At 45.5% G+C, this 19,499-nt stretch overlaps 1 protein-coding gene across 4 annotated transcripts in view; it reads right to left on the reverse strand.

The window, feature by feature from the left end:
* astn1 (astrotactin 1) overlaps positions 1 to 19,499 on the reverse strand; it is a 411,265-nt gene that overhangs the window by 4,751 nt on the left and 387,015 nt on the right. The window lies entirely within an intron of this gene.

Here is a 19,499-nt window from a genome sequence, read left to right on the forward strand (position 1 = left end):
GACTCATAACTCAACCCAGACTCAATCGGCCCATTGAAAATCTCTGATTGAAACTGTCTTGTCTTCCAACAGAGGCAAAAAAAAAAAAAAAGAAGTTTCATCCACCTTAAGAAACTCGACCCCGTGGATGCGGATTGAGGAATGGAGAGTGGATGATTGATTGATGAGGGATGGAGAGTGGATGAAACCCAGTGAAACACTGGAGCTAAAGAGCAGGCACATTTTATTCTGCTATTCCTGCCTTCAGTGGTGCACTCTGAGTTCTGGACACACTGGACAAGGCCGTAAATCATGTTTGTGGCCTTTCCATTGTTTTAACACCAGGTCATAAATGCCTGGGTTCTAGGCTGCTTCACTCTGTCAGGAGCGACTGTGGAGAGAGAGCAAATGGACGAGTGAAAGAGAGGAAGGATAAAACCCAGAGACTCTCAGAAAGCCGCGGGGGCTGGTGAGGTTTCAGAGGGGCGTCTGGGGGTTAAGGTGAGGTTCTGCTCCAATGATGAGCATCTGAAATATGAGAGCGTGGGCAAAGAGAAAGAGAGAGAGAGGGAGGGAGGGAGAGAGAGAGAGAGAGAGAAGAGCGTCTCATTCCTCAGACATAGCTTCATTTTATCTGCGCGCCAAAACCAGAAGCGCAACACTGTACTGTATACACTGAAACCCAACACTGAGACCAGAGAGAGACAGAGAGAGAGAAAAAAATAATGTGCGAGACAAAAAAGAGAGACAAGGACTAATAGAAATGGAAGAGAGAGGCAGAGAGAGAGAGAGAGAGAGAGAGAGAGAGAGACTGACCCTGACCACACTCAGTACACCCCAAACTCCACCAGAAAACTCAAATCTTTAGTACACCCCAGTACACCCAAAACTCCACAAAGTACACCAGAAACTCCACATAGTACGCCCAAAACTCCACACAATACAACCAAAACTTCACCCTAAACTCCATCCAGTTCACCCCAAACTCCACCAGAAAACTCACGCCTTTACCCAGTACACCCCAAACTCCACCCAGTACACTAAAACCTCCACCCAGTACACCAGAACTCACCCCAGTACACCCAGAACTTGACCCAGTACACCTAAAACTCCACAAAGTAGACTCCAAATTCCATTTAGTATGCCCAAAACTCCACCCAGTTAACCCCAAAACTATACCCGATACAACCAAAACTCCACCCTAAACTCCACCCAGTACAACCAAAACTCCACCCTAAACTCCACCTGATACAACCAAAACTCCACCCTAAACTCCACCTGATACAACCAAAACTCCACCCTAAACTCCACCTGATACAACCAAAACTCAACCCTAAACTCCACTCAGTACAACCAAAACTCAACCCTAAACTCCACTCAGTACAACCAAAACTCCACCCTAAACTCCACTAAGTACAACCAAAACTCAACCCTAAACTCCACTCAGTACAACCAAAACTCCACCCTAAACTCCACCCAGTACAGCAAAAACCAGACCAAATACAAACAGAACCCCTCCCTTTATAACCACTACAAAGGAGTGTAACATTCCCATTACAACCACAACAACATGTCCCACCAACAATCAAAATGTGACTGAGTGCAAACTAACATCCCAGTACTAGCAAAACCCAACAATCATGAAGTACTTTGTATATCATTTGCCATATAATAGAAATGGTATTTCAAATCCAGCTACCTGAAATAGAAACCGGAGGCTGTGGTTCAAAACGCAGCATGATGCAAGACATCCAAGCAGGAGAACAGTGAGGTATAAAAGTAACAAGGACAAAGTGGAGCATTCCTCCTTCTCCTTCTGATTTGAAAAGACAGATCCATGGTCTGACCTTTGAAGGCTTCGTTTACTCTGTGGACGCTCGTTTATATTGAGTGTGGGTGGTGTCAATTATCTTGTATTATGATTAGCTAATGAAGATTATATTGAAATGACCACCTTTGTTTGTGAAGTGGGGACCCAAGTGAACTGGACATGGTCAAAACTAAGACTGTGTGGTTTTGCATTTGTAGAAAACCGTACGGAAACCCCACGCTCTTATTGTTTACATCTCGGCTTTCTGTTAGATGTGGCCAGGACACGGGGGAGAGTGGATTGGCCTTAAGAAACATGTCCAGTGGTGATAGTGCTGCTTTTCAGACAATGTTGCTGCATCACTGTGGTGTAGAGATTTTTTCAAGCCCCAAAGATCTTACACAAGCATCTACAAAAATCTACACTTCTTCATACACCTCTACAACTCTCTACACTTCTCTGTACATCTCTACAACTCCCTACACTTCTCTGTACATCTCTACAACTATCTACATACCTCCATACACCTCTACACTCCTCTGTACACCTCTACATCTCTCTACACTCCTCCGTACACCTCTACAACTCTCTACACTCTTCTGTACACCTCTACAACTCTCTAAACTCCTCTTTACACCTCTACAACTCTCTAAACTCCTTTGTACATCTGTATAACTCTCTAAACTCCTCTGTACACCTCTACAACTCTCTAAACTCCTCTGTACATCTGTACAACTCTCTAAACTCCTCTGTATATCTCTACAACTCTCTAAACTCCTCTGTACACCTCTACAATTCTCTATACTCCTCCGTACACCTCTACAACTCTCTAAACTCCTCTGTACATCTGTACAACTCTCTACATCTCTCTACACTCCTCTGTATATCTCTACATCTCTCTACACTCCTCTGTACACCTCTACAACTCTCTAAACTCCTCTGTACATCTGTACAACTCTCTAAACTCCTCTGTATATCTCTACAATTATCTACACTACTCCGTATACCTCTACAACTCTCTAAACTCCTCCGTACACCTCTACAACTCTCTAATCTCCTGCTTACACCTCTACAACTCCCTAAACTCCTCCGTACACCTCTACAACTCCCTAAACTCCTCCATACACCTCTACAACTCCCTAAACTCCTCCGTACACCTCTACAATTCTCTACACTTCTCTGTACACCTCTACAACTCTTTAAACTCCTCCGTACACCTCGACAACTCTCTAAACTCCTCCGTACACCTCTACAACTCTCTAAACTCCTCCGTACACCTCTACAACTCTCTAATCTCCTCCTTACACGTCTACAACTCTCTAAACTCCTCCGCACACCTCTACAACTCTCTAAACTCCTCTGTACACCTCTACAACTCTCTAATCTCCTCCTTACACCTCTACAACTCTCTAAACTCCTCCGTACACCTCTACAACTCTCTACACTCCTCCGTACACCTCTACAAGTCTCTAAACTCCTCCGTACACTTCTACAACTCTCTAAACTCTTCCGTACACCTCTAAAACCCTCTAAACTCCTCCGTACACCTCTACAACTCTCTAAACTCCTCCGTACACCTCTACAACTCTTTAAACTCCTCCGTACACTTCTACAACTCTCTACACTCCTCCGTACACCTCTACAACTCTCTAAACTCCTCCGTACACCTCTACAACTCTCTAAACTCCTCCGTACACCTCTACAACTCTCTAAACTCCTCCGTACACTTCTACAACTCTCTACACTCCTCCGTACACCTCTACAACTCTCTAAACTCCTCCGTACACCTCTACAACTCTCTAAACTCCTCCGTACACCTCTACAACTCTCTAAACTCCTCCGTACACCTCTACAACTCTCTAAACTCCTCCGTACACCTCTACAACTCTCTACACTCCTCCGTACACCTCTACAACTCTCTAAACTCCTCCGTACACCTCTACAACTCTCTAAACTCCTCCGTACACCTCTACAACTCTCTAATCTCCTCCGTACACCTCTACAACTCTCTACACTCCTCCGTACACCTCTACAACTCTCTAAACTCCTCCGTACACTTCTACAACTCTCTAAACTCTTCCGTACACCTCTAAAACCCTCTAAACTCCTCCGTACACCTCTACAACTCTCTACACTCCTCCGTACACCTCTACAACTCTCTACACTCCTCCGTACACCTCGACAACTCTCTAAACTCCTCCGTACACCTCTACAACTCTCTAAACTCCTCCGTACACCTCTACAACTCCCTAAACTCCTCCGTACACCTCTACAACTCCCTAAACTCCTCCATACACCTCTACAACTCCCTAGACTCCTCCGTACACCTCTACAATTCTCTACACTCCTCCGTACACCTCTACAACTCTTTAAACTCCTCCGTACACCTCGACAACTCTCTAAACTCCTCCGTACACCTCTACAACTCTCTAAACTCCTCTGTACACCTCTACAACTCTCTAATCTCCTCCTTACACCTCTACAACTCCCTAAACTCCTCCGTACACCTCTACAACTCCCTAAACTCCTCCATACACCTCTACAACTCCCTAAACTCCTCCGTACACCTCTACAACTCTCTACACTCCTCTGTACACCTCTACAACTCTTTAAACTCCTCCGTACACCTCGACAACTCTCTAAACTCCTCCGTACACCTCTACAACTCTCTAAACTCCTCCGTACACCTCTACAACTCTCTAATCTCCTCCTTACACCTCTACAACTCCCTAAACTCCTCCGTACACCTCTACAACTCCCTAAACTCCTCCATACACCTCTACAACTCCCTAAACTCCTCCGTACACCTCTACAATTCTCTACACTCCTCTGTACACCTCTACAACTCTTTAAACTCCTCCGTACACCTCGACAACTCTCTAAACTCCTCCGTACACCTCTACAACTCTCTAAACTCCTCCGTACACCTCTACAACTCTCTAATCTCCTCCTTACACCTCTACAACTCTCTAAACTCCTCCGCACACCTCTACAACTCTCTAAACTCCTCTGTACACCTCTACAACTCTCTAATCTCCTCCTTACACCTCTACAACTCTCTAAACTCCTCCGTACACCTCTACAACTCTCTACACTCCTCCGTACACCTCTACAAGTCTCTAAACTCCTCCGTACACTTCTACAACTCTCTAAACTCTTCCGTACACCTCTAAAACCCTCTAAACTCCTCTGTACACCTCTACAACTCTCTAAACTCCTCCGTACACCTCTACAACTCTTTAAACTCCTCCATACACTTCTACAACTCTCTACACTCCTCCGTACACCTCTACAACTCTCTAAACTCCTCCGTACACCTCTACAACTCTCTAAACTCCTCCGTACACCTCTACAACTCTCTAAACTCCTCCGTACACTTCTACAACTCTCTACACTCCTCCATACACCTCTACAACTCTCTAAACTCCTCCGTACACTTCTACAACTCTCTACACTCCTCCGTACACCTCTACAACTCTCTAAACTCCTCCGTACACCTCGACAACTCTCTAAACTCCTCCGTACACCTCTACAACTCTCTAAACTCCTCCGTACACCTCTACAACTCTCTACACTCCTCCGTACACCTCTACAACTCTCTAAACTCCTCCGTACACCTCTACAACTCTCTAAACTCCTCCGTACACCTCTACAACTCTCTAATCTCCTCCGTACACCTCTACAACTCTCTACACTCCTCCGTACACCTCTACAACTCTCTAAACTCCTCCGTACACTTCTACAACTCTCTAAACTCTTCCGTACACCTCTAAAACCCTCTAAACTCCCCCGTACACCTCTACAACTCTCTAAACTCCTCCGTACACCTCTACAACTCTTTAAACTCCTTCGTACACTTCTACAACTCTCTACACTCCTCCGTACACCTCTACAACTCTCTAAACTCCTCCGTACACCTCTAAAACCCTCTAAACTCCTCCGTACACCTCTACAACTCTCTAAACTCCTCCGTACACCTCTACAACTCTCTAAACTCCTCTGTACACCTCTACAATTCTCTACACTCCTCTGTACACCTCTACAACTCTCTAAACTCCTCTGTACATCTGTACAACTCTCTACATCTCTCTACACTCCTCTGTATATCTCTACATCTCTCTACACTCCTCTGTACACCTCTACAACTCTCTAAACTCCTCTGTACATCTGTACAACTCTCTAAACTCCTCCGTACACTTCTACAACTCTCTACACTCCTCCGTACACCTCTACAACTCTCTAAACTCCTCCGTACACCTCTACAACTCTCTAAACTCCTCCGTACACCTCTACAACTCTCTACACTCCTCCGTACACCTCTACAACTCTCTAAACTCCTCCGTACACCTCTACAACTCTCTAAACTCCTCCGTACACCTCTACAACTCTCTAATCTCCTCCGTACACCTCTACAACTCTCTACACTCCTCCGTACACCTCTACAACTCTCTAAACTCCTCCGTACACTTCTACAACTCTCTAAACTCCTCCGTACACCTCTACAACTCTCTAAACTCCTCCGTACACCTCTACAACTCTCTAATCTCCTCCGTACACCTCTACAACTCTCTACACTCCTCCGTACACCTCTACAACTCTCTAAACTCCTCCGTACACTTCTACAACTCTCTAAACTCTTCCGTACACCTCTAAAACCCTCTAAACTCCTCCGTACACCTCTACAACTCTCTAAACTCCTCTGTACACCTCTACAATTCTCTACACTCCTCTGTACACCTCTACAACTCTCTAAACTCCTCTGTACATCTGTACAACTCTCTACATCTCTCTACACTCCTCTGTATATCTCTACATCTCTCTACACTCCTCTGTACACCTCTACAACTCTCTAAACTCCTCTGTACATCTGTACAACTCTCTAAACTCCTCCGTACACTTCTACAACTCTCTACACTCCTCCGTACACCTCTACAACTCTCTAAACTCCTCCGTACACCTCTACAACTCTCTAAACTCCTCTGTACACCTCTACAATTCTCTACACTCCTCTGTACACCTCTACAACTCTCTAAACTCCTCTGTACATCTGTACAACTCTCTACATCTCTCTACACTCCTCTGTATATCTCTACATCTCTCTACACTCCTCTGTACACCTCTACAACTCTCTAAACTCCTCTGTACATCTGTACAACTCTCTAAACTCCTCCGTACACTTCTACAACTCTCTACACTCCTCCGTACACCTCTACAACTCTCTAAACTCCTCCGTACACCTCTACAACTCTCTAAACTCCTCCGTACACCTCTACAACTCTCTACACTCCTCCGTACACCTCTACAACTCTCTAAACTCCTCCGTACACCTCTACAACTCTCTAAACTCCTCCGTACACCTCTACAACTCTCTAATCTCCTCCGTACACCTCTACAACTCTCTACACTCCTCCGTACACCTCTACAACTCTCTAAACTCCTCCGTACACTTCTACAACTCTCTAAACTCTTCCGTACACCTCTAAAACCCTCTAAACTCCTCCGTACACCTCTACAACTCTCTAAACTCCTCCGTACACCTCTACAACTCTTTAAACTCCTTCGTACACTTCTACAACTCTCTACACTCCTCCGTACACCTCTACAACTCTCTAAACTCCTCCGTACACCTCTAAAACCCTCTAAACTCCTCCGTACACCTCTACAACTCTCTAAACTCCTCCGTACACCTCTACAGCTCTCTAAACTCCTCTGTACACCTCTACAATTCTCTACACTCCTCCGTACACCTCTACAACTCTCTAAACTCCTCTGTACATCTGTACAACTCTCTACATCTCTCTACACTCCTCTGTATATCTCTACATCTCTCTACACTCCTCTGTACACCTCTACAACTCTCTAAACTCCTCTGTACATCTGTACAACTCTCTAAACTCCTCTGTACACCTCTACAACTCTCTAAACTCCTCCGTACACCTCTACAACTCTCTAAACTCCTCTGTACACCTCTACAACTCTCTAATCTCCTCCTTACACCTCTACAACTCCCTAAACTCCTCCGTACACCTCTACAACTCCCTAAACTCCTCCGTACACCTCGACAACTCTCTAAACTCCTCCGTACACCTCTACAACTCTCTAAACTCCTCCGTACACCTCTACAACTCTCTAATCTCCTCCTTACACCTCTACAACTCTCTAAACTCCTACGCACACCTCTACAACTCTCTAAACTCCTCTGTACACCTCTACAACTCTCTAATCTCCTCCTTACACCTCTACAACTCTCTAAACTCCTCCGTACACCTCTACAACTCTCTAAACTCCTCCGTACACTTCTACAACTCTCTAAACTCCTCCGTACACTTCTACAACTCTCTCCACTCCTCCGTACACCTCTACAACTCTCTAAACTCCTCTGTACACCTCTACAACTCTCTAATCTCCTCCGTACACCTCTACAACTCTCTACACTCCTCCGTACACCTCTACAAGTCTCTAAACTCCTCCGTACACTTCTACAACTCTCTAAACTCTTCCGTACACCTCTAAAACCCTCTAAACTCCTCCGTACACCTCTACAACTCTCTAAACTCCTCCGTACACCTCTACAACTCTTTAAACTCCTCCGTACACTTCTACAACTCTCTACACTCCTCCGTACACCTCTACAACTCTCTAAACTCCTCCGTACACCTCTACAACTCTCTAAACTCCTCCGTACACCTCTACAACTCTCTAAACTCCTCCGTACACTTCTACAACTCTCTACACTCCTGCATAAACCTCTACAACTCTCTAAACTCCTCCGTACACTTCTACAACTCTCTACACTCCTCCGTACACCTCTACAACTCTCTAAACTCCTCCGTACACCTCTACAACTCTCTAAACTCCTCCGTACACCTCTACAACTCTTTAAACTCCTCCGTACACTTCTACAACTCTCTACACTCCTCCGTACACCTCTACAACTCTCTAAACTCCTCCGTACACCTCTACAACTCTCTAAACTCCTCCGTACACCTCTACAACTCTCTAAACTCCTCCGTACACTTCTACAACTCTCTACACTCCTCCGTACACCTCTACAACTCTCTAAACTCCTCCGTACACCTCTACAACTCTCTAAACTCCTCCGTACACCTCTACAACTCTCTAAACTCCTCCGTACACCTCTACAACTCTCTAAACTCCTCCGTACACCTCTACAACTCTCTACACTCCTCCGTACACCTCTACAACTCTCTAAACTCCTCCGTACACCTCTACAACTCTCTAAACTCCTCCGTACACCTCTACAACTCTCTAATCTCCTCCGTACACCTCTACAACTCTCTACACTCCTCCGTACACCTCTACAACTCTCTAAACTCCTCCGTACACTTCTACAACTCTCTAAACTCTTCCGTACACCTCTAAAACCCTCTAAACTCCTCCGTACACCTCTACAACTCTCTACACTCCTCCGTACACCTCTACAACTCTCTACACTCCTCCGTACACCTCGACAACTCTCTAAACTCCTCCGTACACCTCTACAACTCTCTAAACTCCTCCGTACACCTCTACAACTCCCTAAACTCCTCCGTACACCTCTACAACTCCCTAAACTCCTCCATACACCTCTACAACTCCCTAGACTCCTCCGTACACCTCTACAATTCTCTACACTCCTCTGTACACCTCTACAACTCTTTAAACTCCTCCGTACACCTCGACAACTCTCTAAACTCCTCCGTACACCTCTACAACTCTCTAAACTCCTCCGTACACCTCTACAACTCTCTAATCTCCTCCTTACACCTCTACAACTCCCTAAACTCCTCCGTACACCTCTACAACTCCCTAAACTCCTCCATACACCTCTACAACTCCCTAAACTCCTCGTACACCTCTACAACTCTCTACACTCCTCTGTACACCTCTACAACTCTTTAAACTCCTCCGTACACCTCGACAACTCTCTAAACTCCTCCGTACACCTCTACAACTCTCTAAACTCCTCCGTACACCTCTACAACTCTCTAATCTCCTCCTTACACCTCTACAACTCCCTAAACTCCTCCGTACACCTCTACAACTCCCTAAACTCCTCCATACACCTCTACAACTCCCTAAACTCCTCCGTACACCTCTGACAATTCTCTACACTCCTCTGTACACCTCTACAACTCTTTAAACTCCTCCGTACACCTCGACAACTCTCTAAACTCCTCCGTACACCTCTACAACTCTCTAAACTCCTCCGTACACCTCTACAACTCTCTAATCTCCTCCTTACACCTCTACAACTCTCTAAACTCCTCCGCACACCTCTACAACTCTCTAAACTCCTCTGTACACCTCTACAACTCTCTAATCTCCTCCTTACACCTCTACAACTCTCTAAACTCCTCCGTACACCTCTACAACTCTCTACACTCCTCCGTACACCTCTACAAGTCTCTAAACTCCTCCGTACACTTCTACAACTCTCTAAACTCTTCCGTACACCTCTAAAACCCTCTAAACTCCTCCGTACACCTCTACAACTCTCTAAACTCCTCCGTACACCTCTACAACTCTTTAAACTCCTCCATACACTTCTACAACTCTCTACACTCCTCCGTACACCTCTACAACTCTCTAAACTCCTCCGTACACCTCTACAACTCTCTAAACTCCTCCGTACACCTCTACAACTCTCTAAACTCCTCCGTACACTTCTACAACTCTCTACACTCCTCCATACACCTCTACAACTCTCTAAACTCCTCCGTACACTTCTACAACTCTCTACACTCCTCCGTACACCTCTACAACTCTCTAAACTCCTCCGTACACCTCTACAACTCTCTAAACTCCTCCGTACACCTCTACAACTCTCTAAACTCCTCCGTACACCTCTACAACTCTCTACACTCCTCCGTACACCTCTACAACTCTCTAAACTCCTCCGTACACCTCTACAACTCTCTAAACTCCTCCGTACACCTCTACAACTCTCTAACTCCTCCGTAACCTCTAAACTCTCTACACTCTCCGTACACCTCTACAACTCTCTAAACTCCTCCGTACACCTCTACAACTCTCTAAACTCTCCGTACACCTCTAAAACCCTCTAAACTCCCCGTACACCTCTACAACTCTCTAAACTCCTCCGTACACCTCTACAAACTCTTTAAACTCCTTCGTACACTTCTACAACTCTCTACACTCCTCCGTACACCTCTACAACTCTCTAAACTCCTCCGTACACCTCTAAAACCCTCTAAACTCCTCCGTACACCTCTACAACTCTCTAAACTCCTCCGTACACCTCTACAACTCTCTAAACTCCTCTGTAAACCTCTACAATTCTCTACACTCCTCTGTACACCTCTACAACTCTCTAAACTCCTCTGTACATCTGTACAACTCTCTACATCTCTCTACACTCCTCTGTATATCTCTACATCTCTCTACACTCCTCTGTACACCTCTACAACTCTCTAAACTCCTCTGTACATCTGTACAACTCTCTAAACTCCTCCGTACACTTCTACAACTCTCTACACTCCTCCGTACACCTCTACAACTCTCTAAACTCCTCCGTACACCTCTACAACTCTCTAAACTCCTCCGTACACCTCTACAACTCTCTACACTCCTCCGTACACCTCTACAACTCTCTAAACTCCTCCGTACACCTCTACAACTCTCTAAACTCCTCCGTACACCTCTACAACTCTCTAATCTCCTCCGTACACCTCTACAACTCTCTACACTCCTCCGTACACCTCTACAACTCTCTAAACTCCTCCGTACACTTCTACAACTCTCTAAACTCCTCCGTACACCTCTACAACTCTCTAAACACTCCCTCCGTACACCTCTACAACTCTCTAATCTCCTCCGTACACCTCTACAACTCTCTACACTCCTCCGTACACCTCTACAACTCTCTAAACTCCTCCGTACACTTCTACAACTCTCTAAACTCTTCCGTACACCTCTAAAACCCTCTAAACTCCTCCGTACACCTCTACAACTCTCTAAACTCCTCCGTACACCTCTACAACTCTTTAAACTCCTTCGTACACTTCTACAACTCTCTACACTCCTCCGTACACCTCTACAACTCTCTAAACTCCTCCGTACACCTCTAAAACCCTCTAAACTCCTCCGTACACCTCTACAACTCTCTAAACTCCTCCGTACACCTCTACAACTCTCTAAACTCCTCTGTACACCTCTACAATTCTCTACACTCCTCTGTACACCTCTACAACTCTCTAAACTCCTCTGTACATCTGTACAACTCTCTACATCTCTCTACACTCAATATCTCTACATCTCTCTACACTCCTCTGTACACCTCTACAACTCTCTAAACTCCTCTGTACATCTGTACAACTCTCTAAACTCCTCCGTACACTTCTACAACTCTCTACACTCCTCCGTACACCTCTACAACTCTCTAAACTCCTCCGTACACCTCTACAACTCTCTAAACTCCTCCGTACACCTCTACAACTCTCTACACTCCTCCGTACACCTCTACAACTCTCTAAACTCCTCCGTACACCTCTACAACTCTCTAAACTCCTCCGTACACCTCTACAACTCTCTAATCTCCTCCGTACACCTCTACAACTCTCTACACTCCTCCGTACACCTCTACAACTCTCTAAACTCCTCCGTACACTTCTACAACTCTCTAAACTCTTCCGTACACCTCTAAAACCCTCTAAACTCCTCCGTACACCTCTACAACTCTCTAAACTCCTCCGTACACCTCTACAACTCTTTAAACTCCTTCGTACACTTCTACAACTCTCTACACTCCTCCGTACACCTCTACAACTCTCTAAACTCCTCCGTACACCTCTAAAACCCTCTAAACTCCTCCGTACACCTCTACAACTCTCTAAACTCCTCCGTACACCTCTACAGCTCTCTAAACTCCTCTGTACACCTCTACAATTCTCTACACTCCTCCGTACACCTCTACAACTCTCTAAACTCCTCTGTACATCTGTACAACTCTCTACATCTCTCTACACTCCTCTGTATATCTCTACATCTCTCTACACTCCTCTGTACACCTCTACAACTCTCTAAACTCCTCTGTACATCTGTACAACTCTCTAAACTCCTCTGTACACCTCTACAACTCTCTAAACTCCTCCGTACACCTCTACAACTCTCTAAACTCCTCTGTACACCTCTACAACTCTCTAATCTCCTCCTTACACCTCTACAACTCCCTAAACTCCTCCGTACACCTCTACAACTCCCTAAACTCCTCCGTACACCTCGACAACTCTCTAAACTCCTCCGTACACCTCTACAACTCTCTAAACTCCTCCGTACACCTCTACAACTCTCTAATCTCCTCCTTACACCTCTACAACTCTCTAAACTCCTACGCACACCTCTACAACTCTCTAAACTCCTCTGTACACCTCTACAACTCTCTAATCTCCTCCTTACACCTCTACAACTCTCTAATCTCCTCCTTACACCTCTACAACTCCCTAAACTCCTCCGTACACCTCTACAACTCCCTAAACTCCTCCGTACACCTCGACAACTCTCTAAACTCCTCCGTACACCTCTACAACTCTCTAAACTCCTCCGTACACCTCTACAACTCTCTAATCTCCTCCTTACACCTCTACAACTCTCTAAACTCCTACGCACACCTCTACAACTCTCTAAACTCCTCTGTACACCTCTACAACTCTCTAATCTCCTCCTTACACCTCTACAACTCTCTAAACTCCTCCGTACACCTCTACAACTCTCTAAACTCCTCCGTACACTTCTACAACTCTCTAAACTCCTCCGTACACTTCTACAACCCTCTCCACTCCTCCGTACACCTCTACAACTCTCTAAACTCCTCTGTACACCTCTACAACTCTCTAATCTCCTCCGTACACCTCTACAACTCTCTACACTCCTCCGTACACCTCTACAAGTCTCTAAACTCCTCCGTACACTTCTACAACTCTCTAAACTCTTCCGTACACCTCTAAAACCCTCTAAACTCCTCCGTACACCTCTACAACTCTCTAAACTCCTCCGTACACCTCTACAACTCTTTAAACTCCTCCGTACACTTCTACAACTCTCTACACTCCTCCGTACACCTCTACAACTCTCTAAACTCCTCCGTACACCTCTACAACTCTCTAAACTCCTCCGTACACCTCTACAACTCTCTAAACTCCTCCGTACACTTCTACAACTCTCTACACTCCTGCATAAACCTCTACAACTCTCTAAACTCCTCCGTACACTTCTACAACTCTCTACACTCCTCCGTACACCTCTACAACTCTCTAAACTCCTCCGTACACCTCTACAACTCTCTAAACTCCTCCGTACACCTCTACAACTCTCTAATCTCCTCCGTACACCTCTACAACTCTCTAAACTCCTCCGTACACTTCTACAACTCTCTAAACTCTTCCGTACACGTCTAAAACCCTCTAAACTCCTCCGTACACCTCTACAACTCTCTAAACTCCTCCGTACACCTCTACAACTCTTTAAACTCCTTCGTACACTTCTACAACTCTCTACACTCCTCCGTACACCTCTACAACTCTCTAAACTCCTCCGTACACCTCTAAAACCCTCTAAACTCCCCTGTACTCCTCTACAACTCTCTAAACTCCTCCGTAAACCTCTACAACTCTCTAAACTCCTCTGTACACCTCTACAATTCTCTACACTCCTCCGTACACCTCTACAACTCTCTAAACTCCTCTGTACATCCGTACAACTCTCTACATCTCTCTACACTCCTCTGTATATCTCTACATCTCTCTACACTCCTCAGTACACCTCTACAACTCTCTAAACTCCTCTGTACATCTGTACAACTCTCTAAACTCCTCTGTATATCTCTACAATTATCTACACTCCTCCGTACACCTCTACAACTCTCTAAACTCCTCCGTACACCTCTACAACTCTCTAAACTCCTCCGTACACTTCTACAACTCTCTACACTCCTCCATACACCTCTACAACTCTCTAAACTCCTCCGCACACCTCTACAACTCTCTACACTCCTCCGTACACTTCTACAACTCTCTAAACTCTTCCGTACACCTCTAAAACCCTCTAAACTCCTCCGTACACCTCTACAACTCTCTAAACTCCTCCGTACACCTCTACAACTCTCTACACTCCTCCGTACACCTCTACAACTCTCTAAACTCCTCCGTACACCTCTACAACTCTCTAATCTCCTCCGTACACCTCTAAAACTCTGTACACTCCTCCGTACACCTCTAAAACTCTCTAAACTCTTCCGTACACCTCTAAAACCCTCTAAACTACTCCGTACACCTCTACAACTCTCTAAACTCCTCCGTACACCTCTACAACTCTTTAAACTCCTCCGTACACCTCGACAACTCTCTAAACTCCCCCGTACACCTGTACAACTCTCTAAACTCCTCCGTACACCTCTACAACTCTCTAATCTCCTCCTTACACCTCTACAACTCTCTAAACTCCTCCGCACACCTCTATAACTCTCTAAACTCCTCTGTACACCTCTACAACTCTCTAATCTCCTCCTTACACCTCTACAACTCTCTAAACTCCTCCGTACACCTCTACAACTCTCTAAACTCCTCCGTACACCTCTACAACTCTCTACACTCCTCCGTACACCTCTACAACTCTCTAAACTCCTCCGTACACTTCTACAACTCTCTACACTCCTCCGTACACCTCTACAACTCTCTAAACTCCTCCGTACACCTCTACAACTCTCTAATCTCCTCCGTACACCTCTACAACTCTCTAAACTCCTCTGTACATCTGTACAACTCTCTAAACTCCTCTGTATATCTCTACACTCCTCCGTACACCTCTACAACTCTCTAAACTCCTCCGTACACTTCTACAATTCTCTAAACTCCTCCGTACAGCTCTACAACTCTCTAAACTCCTCCGTAAACCTCTACAACTCTCTAAACTCCTCCGTACACCTCTAAAACTCCCTACACTCCTCCGTACACCTCTACAACTCTCTACACTCCTCCGTACACCTCGACAACTCTCTAAACTCCTCCGTACACCTCTACAACTCTCTAAACTCCTCCGTACACCTCTACAACTCTCTAAACTCCTCCGTACACCTGTACAACTCTCTAAACTCCTCCGTACACCTCTACAACTCTCTAATCTCCTCCTTACACCTCTACAACTCTCTAAACTCCTCCGCACACCTCTACAACTCTCTAAACTCCTCTGTACACCTCTACAACTCTCTAATCTCCTCCTTACACCTCTACAACTCTCTAAACTCCTCCGTACACCTCTACAACTCTCTAAACTCTTCCGTACACCTCTACAACTCTCTAAACTCCTCCGCACACCTCTACAACTCTCTAAACTACTCTGTACACCTCTACAACTCTCTAATCTCCTCCTTACACCTCTACAACTCTCTAAACTCCTCCGTACACCTCTACAACTCTCTAAACTCTTCCGTACACCTCTACAACTCTCTAAACTCCTCCGTACACCTCTACAACTCTCTACACTCCTCCGTACACCTCTACAACTCTCTAAACTCCTCCGTACACTTCTACAACTCTCTACACTCCTCCGTACACCTCTACAACTCTCTAAACTCCTCTGTTTACCTCTACAACTCTCTAATCTCCTCCGTACACCTCTACAACTCTCTACACTCCTCCGTACACCTCTACAAGTCTCTAAACTCCTCCGTACACTTCTACAACTCTCTAAACTCTTCCGTACACCTCTAAAACCCTCTAAACTCCTCCGTACACCTCTACAACTCTCTAAACTCCTCCGTACACCTCTACAACTCTTTAAACTCCTCCGTACACTTCTACAACTCTCTACACTCCTCCGTACACCTCTACAACTCTCTAAACTCCTCCGTACAACTCTCTAAACTCCTCCGTACACCTCTACAACTCTCTAAACTCCTCCGTACACCTCTACAACTCTCTAAACTCCTCCGTACACCTCTACAACTCTCTAATCTCCTCCGTACACCTTTACAACTCTCTACACTCCTCCGTACACCTCTACAACTCTCTAAACTCCTCCGTACACTTCTACAACTCTCTAAACTCTTCCGTACACCTCTAAAACCCTCTAAACTCCTCCGTACACCTCTACAACTCTCTAAACTCCTCCGTACACCTCTACAACTCTTTAAACTCCTTCGTACACTTCTACAACTCTCTACACTCCTCCGTACACCTCTACAACTCTCTAAACTCCTCCGTACACCTCTAAAACCCTCTAAACTCCTCCGTACACCTCTACAACTCTCTAAACTCCTCCGTACACCTCTACAACTCTCTAAACTCCTCTGTACACCTCTACAATTCTCTACACTCCTCCGTACACCTCTACAACTCTCTAAACTCCTCTGTACATCTGTACAACTCTCTACATCTCTCTACACTCCTCTGTATATCTCTACATCTCTCTACACTCCTCTGTACACCTCTACAACTCTCTAAACTCCTCTGTACATCTGTACAACTCTCTAAACTCCTCCGTACACCTCTACAACTCTCTAAACTCCTCCGTACACCTCTACAACTCTCTGATCTCCTCCTTACTCATCTACAACTCCCTAAACTCCTACGTACACCTCTACAACTCCCTAAACTCCTTCATACACCTCTACAACTCCCTAAACTCCTCCGTACACCTCTACAATTCTCTACACTCCTCTGTACACCTCTACAACTCTTTAAACTCCTCCGTACACCTCGACAACTCTCTAAACTCCTCCGTACACCTCTACAACTCTCTAAACTCCTCCGTACACCTCTACAACTCTCTAATCTCCTCCTTACACCTCTACAACTCTCTAAACTCCTCCGTACACCTCTACAACTCTCTAAACTCCTCTGTACACCTCTACAACCCTCTAATCTCCTCCTTACACCTCTACAACTCTCTAAACTCCTCCGTACACCTCTACAACTCTCTAAACTCCTCCGTACACCTCTACAACTCTCTAAACTCCTCCGTACACTTCTACAACTCTCTACACTCCTCCGTACACCTCTACAACTCTCTAAACTCCTCCGTACACTTCTACAACTCTCTACACTCCTCCGTACACCTCTACAACTCTCTAAACTCCTCTGTACACCTCTACAACTCTCTAATCTCCTCCGTACACCTCTACAACTCTCTACACTCCTCCGTACACCTCTACAAGTCTCTAAACTCCTCCGTACACTTCTACAACTCTCTAAACTCTTCCGTACACCTCTAAAACCCTCTAAACTCCTCCGTACACCTCTACAACTCTCTAAACTCCTCCGTACACCTCTACAACTCTTTAAACTCCTCCGTACACTTCTACACCTCTCTACACTCCTCCGTACACCTCTACAACTCTCTAAACTCCTCCGTACACCTCTACAACTCTCTAAACTCCTCCGTACACTTCTACAACTCTCTACACTCCTCCATACACCTCTACAACTCTCTAAACTCCTCCGTACACTTCTACAACTCTCTACACTCCTCCGTACACCTCTACAACTCTCTAAACTCCTCCGTACACCTCTACAACTCTCTAAACTCCTCCGTACACCTCTACAACTCTCTACACTCCTCCGTACACCTCTACAACTCTCTAAACTCCTCCGTACACCTCTACAACTCTCTAAACTCTTCCGTACACCTCTACAACTCTCTAATCTCCTCCGTACACCTCTACAACTCTCTACACTCCTCCGTACACCTCTACAACTCTCTAAACTCCTCCGTACACTTCTACAACTCTCTAAACTCTTCCGTACACCTCTAAAACCCTCTAAACTCCTCCGTACACCTCTACAACTCTCTAAACTCCTCCGTACACCTCTACAACTCTTTAAACTCCTTCGTACACTTCTACAACTCTCTACACTCCTCCGTACACCTCTACAACTCTCTAAACTCCTCCGTACACCTCTAAAACCCTCTAAACTCCTCCGTACACCTCTACAACTCTCTAAACTCCTCCGTAAACCTCTACAACTCTCTAAACTCCTCTGTACACCTCTACAATTCTCTACACTCCTCCGTACACCTCTACAACTCTCTAAACTCCTCTGTACATCTGTACAACTCTCTACATCTCTCTACACTCCTCTGTATATCTCTACATCTCTCTACACTCCTCTGTACACCTCTACAACTCTCTAAACTCCTCTGTACATCTGTACAACTCTCTAAACTCCTCTGTATATCTCTACAATTATCTACACTCCTCCGTACACCTCTACAACTCTCTAAACTCCTCCGTACACCTCTACAACTCTCTAAACTCCTCCGTACACTTCTACAACTCTCTACACTCCTCCATACACCTCTACAACTCTCTAAACTCCTCCGTACACTTCTACAACTCTCTACACTCCTCCGTACACCTCTACAACTCTCTAAACTCCTCCGTACACCTCTACAACTCTCTAAACTCCTCCGTACACCTCTACAACTCTCTACACTCCTCCGTACACCTCTACAACTCTCTAAACTCCTCCGTACACCTCTACAACTCTCTAAACTCCTCCGTACACCTCTACAACTCTCTAATCTCCTCCGTACACCTCTAAAACTATCTACACTCCTCCGTACACCTCTACAACTCTCTAAACTCCTCCGTACACTTCTACAACTCTCTAAACTCTTCCGTACACCTCTAAAACCCTCTAAACTCCTCCGTACACCTCTACAACTCTCTAAACTCCTCCGTACACCTCTACAA

Source organism: Hoplias malabaricus, chromosome 9 (genome assembly GCF_029633855.1).
Source record: "Hoplias malabaricus isolate fHopMal1 chromosome 9, fHopMal1.hap1, whole genome shotgun sequence".
Lineage (NCBI taxonomy): Eukaryota > Metazoa > Chordata > Actinopteri > Characiformes > Erythrinidae > Hoplias > Hoplias malabaricus.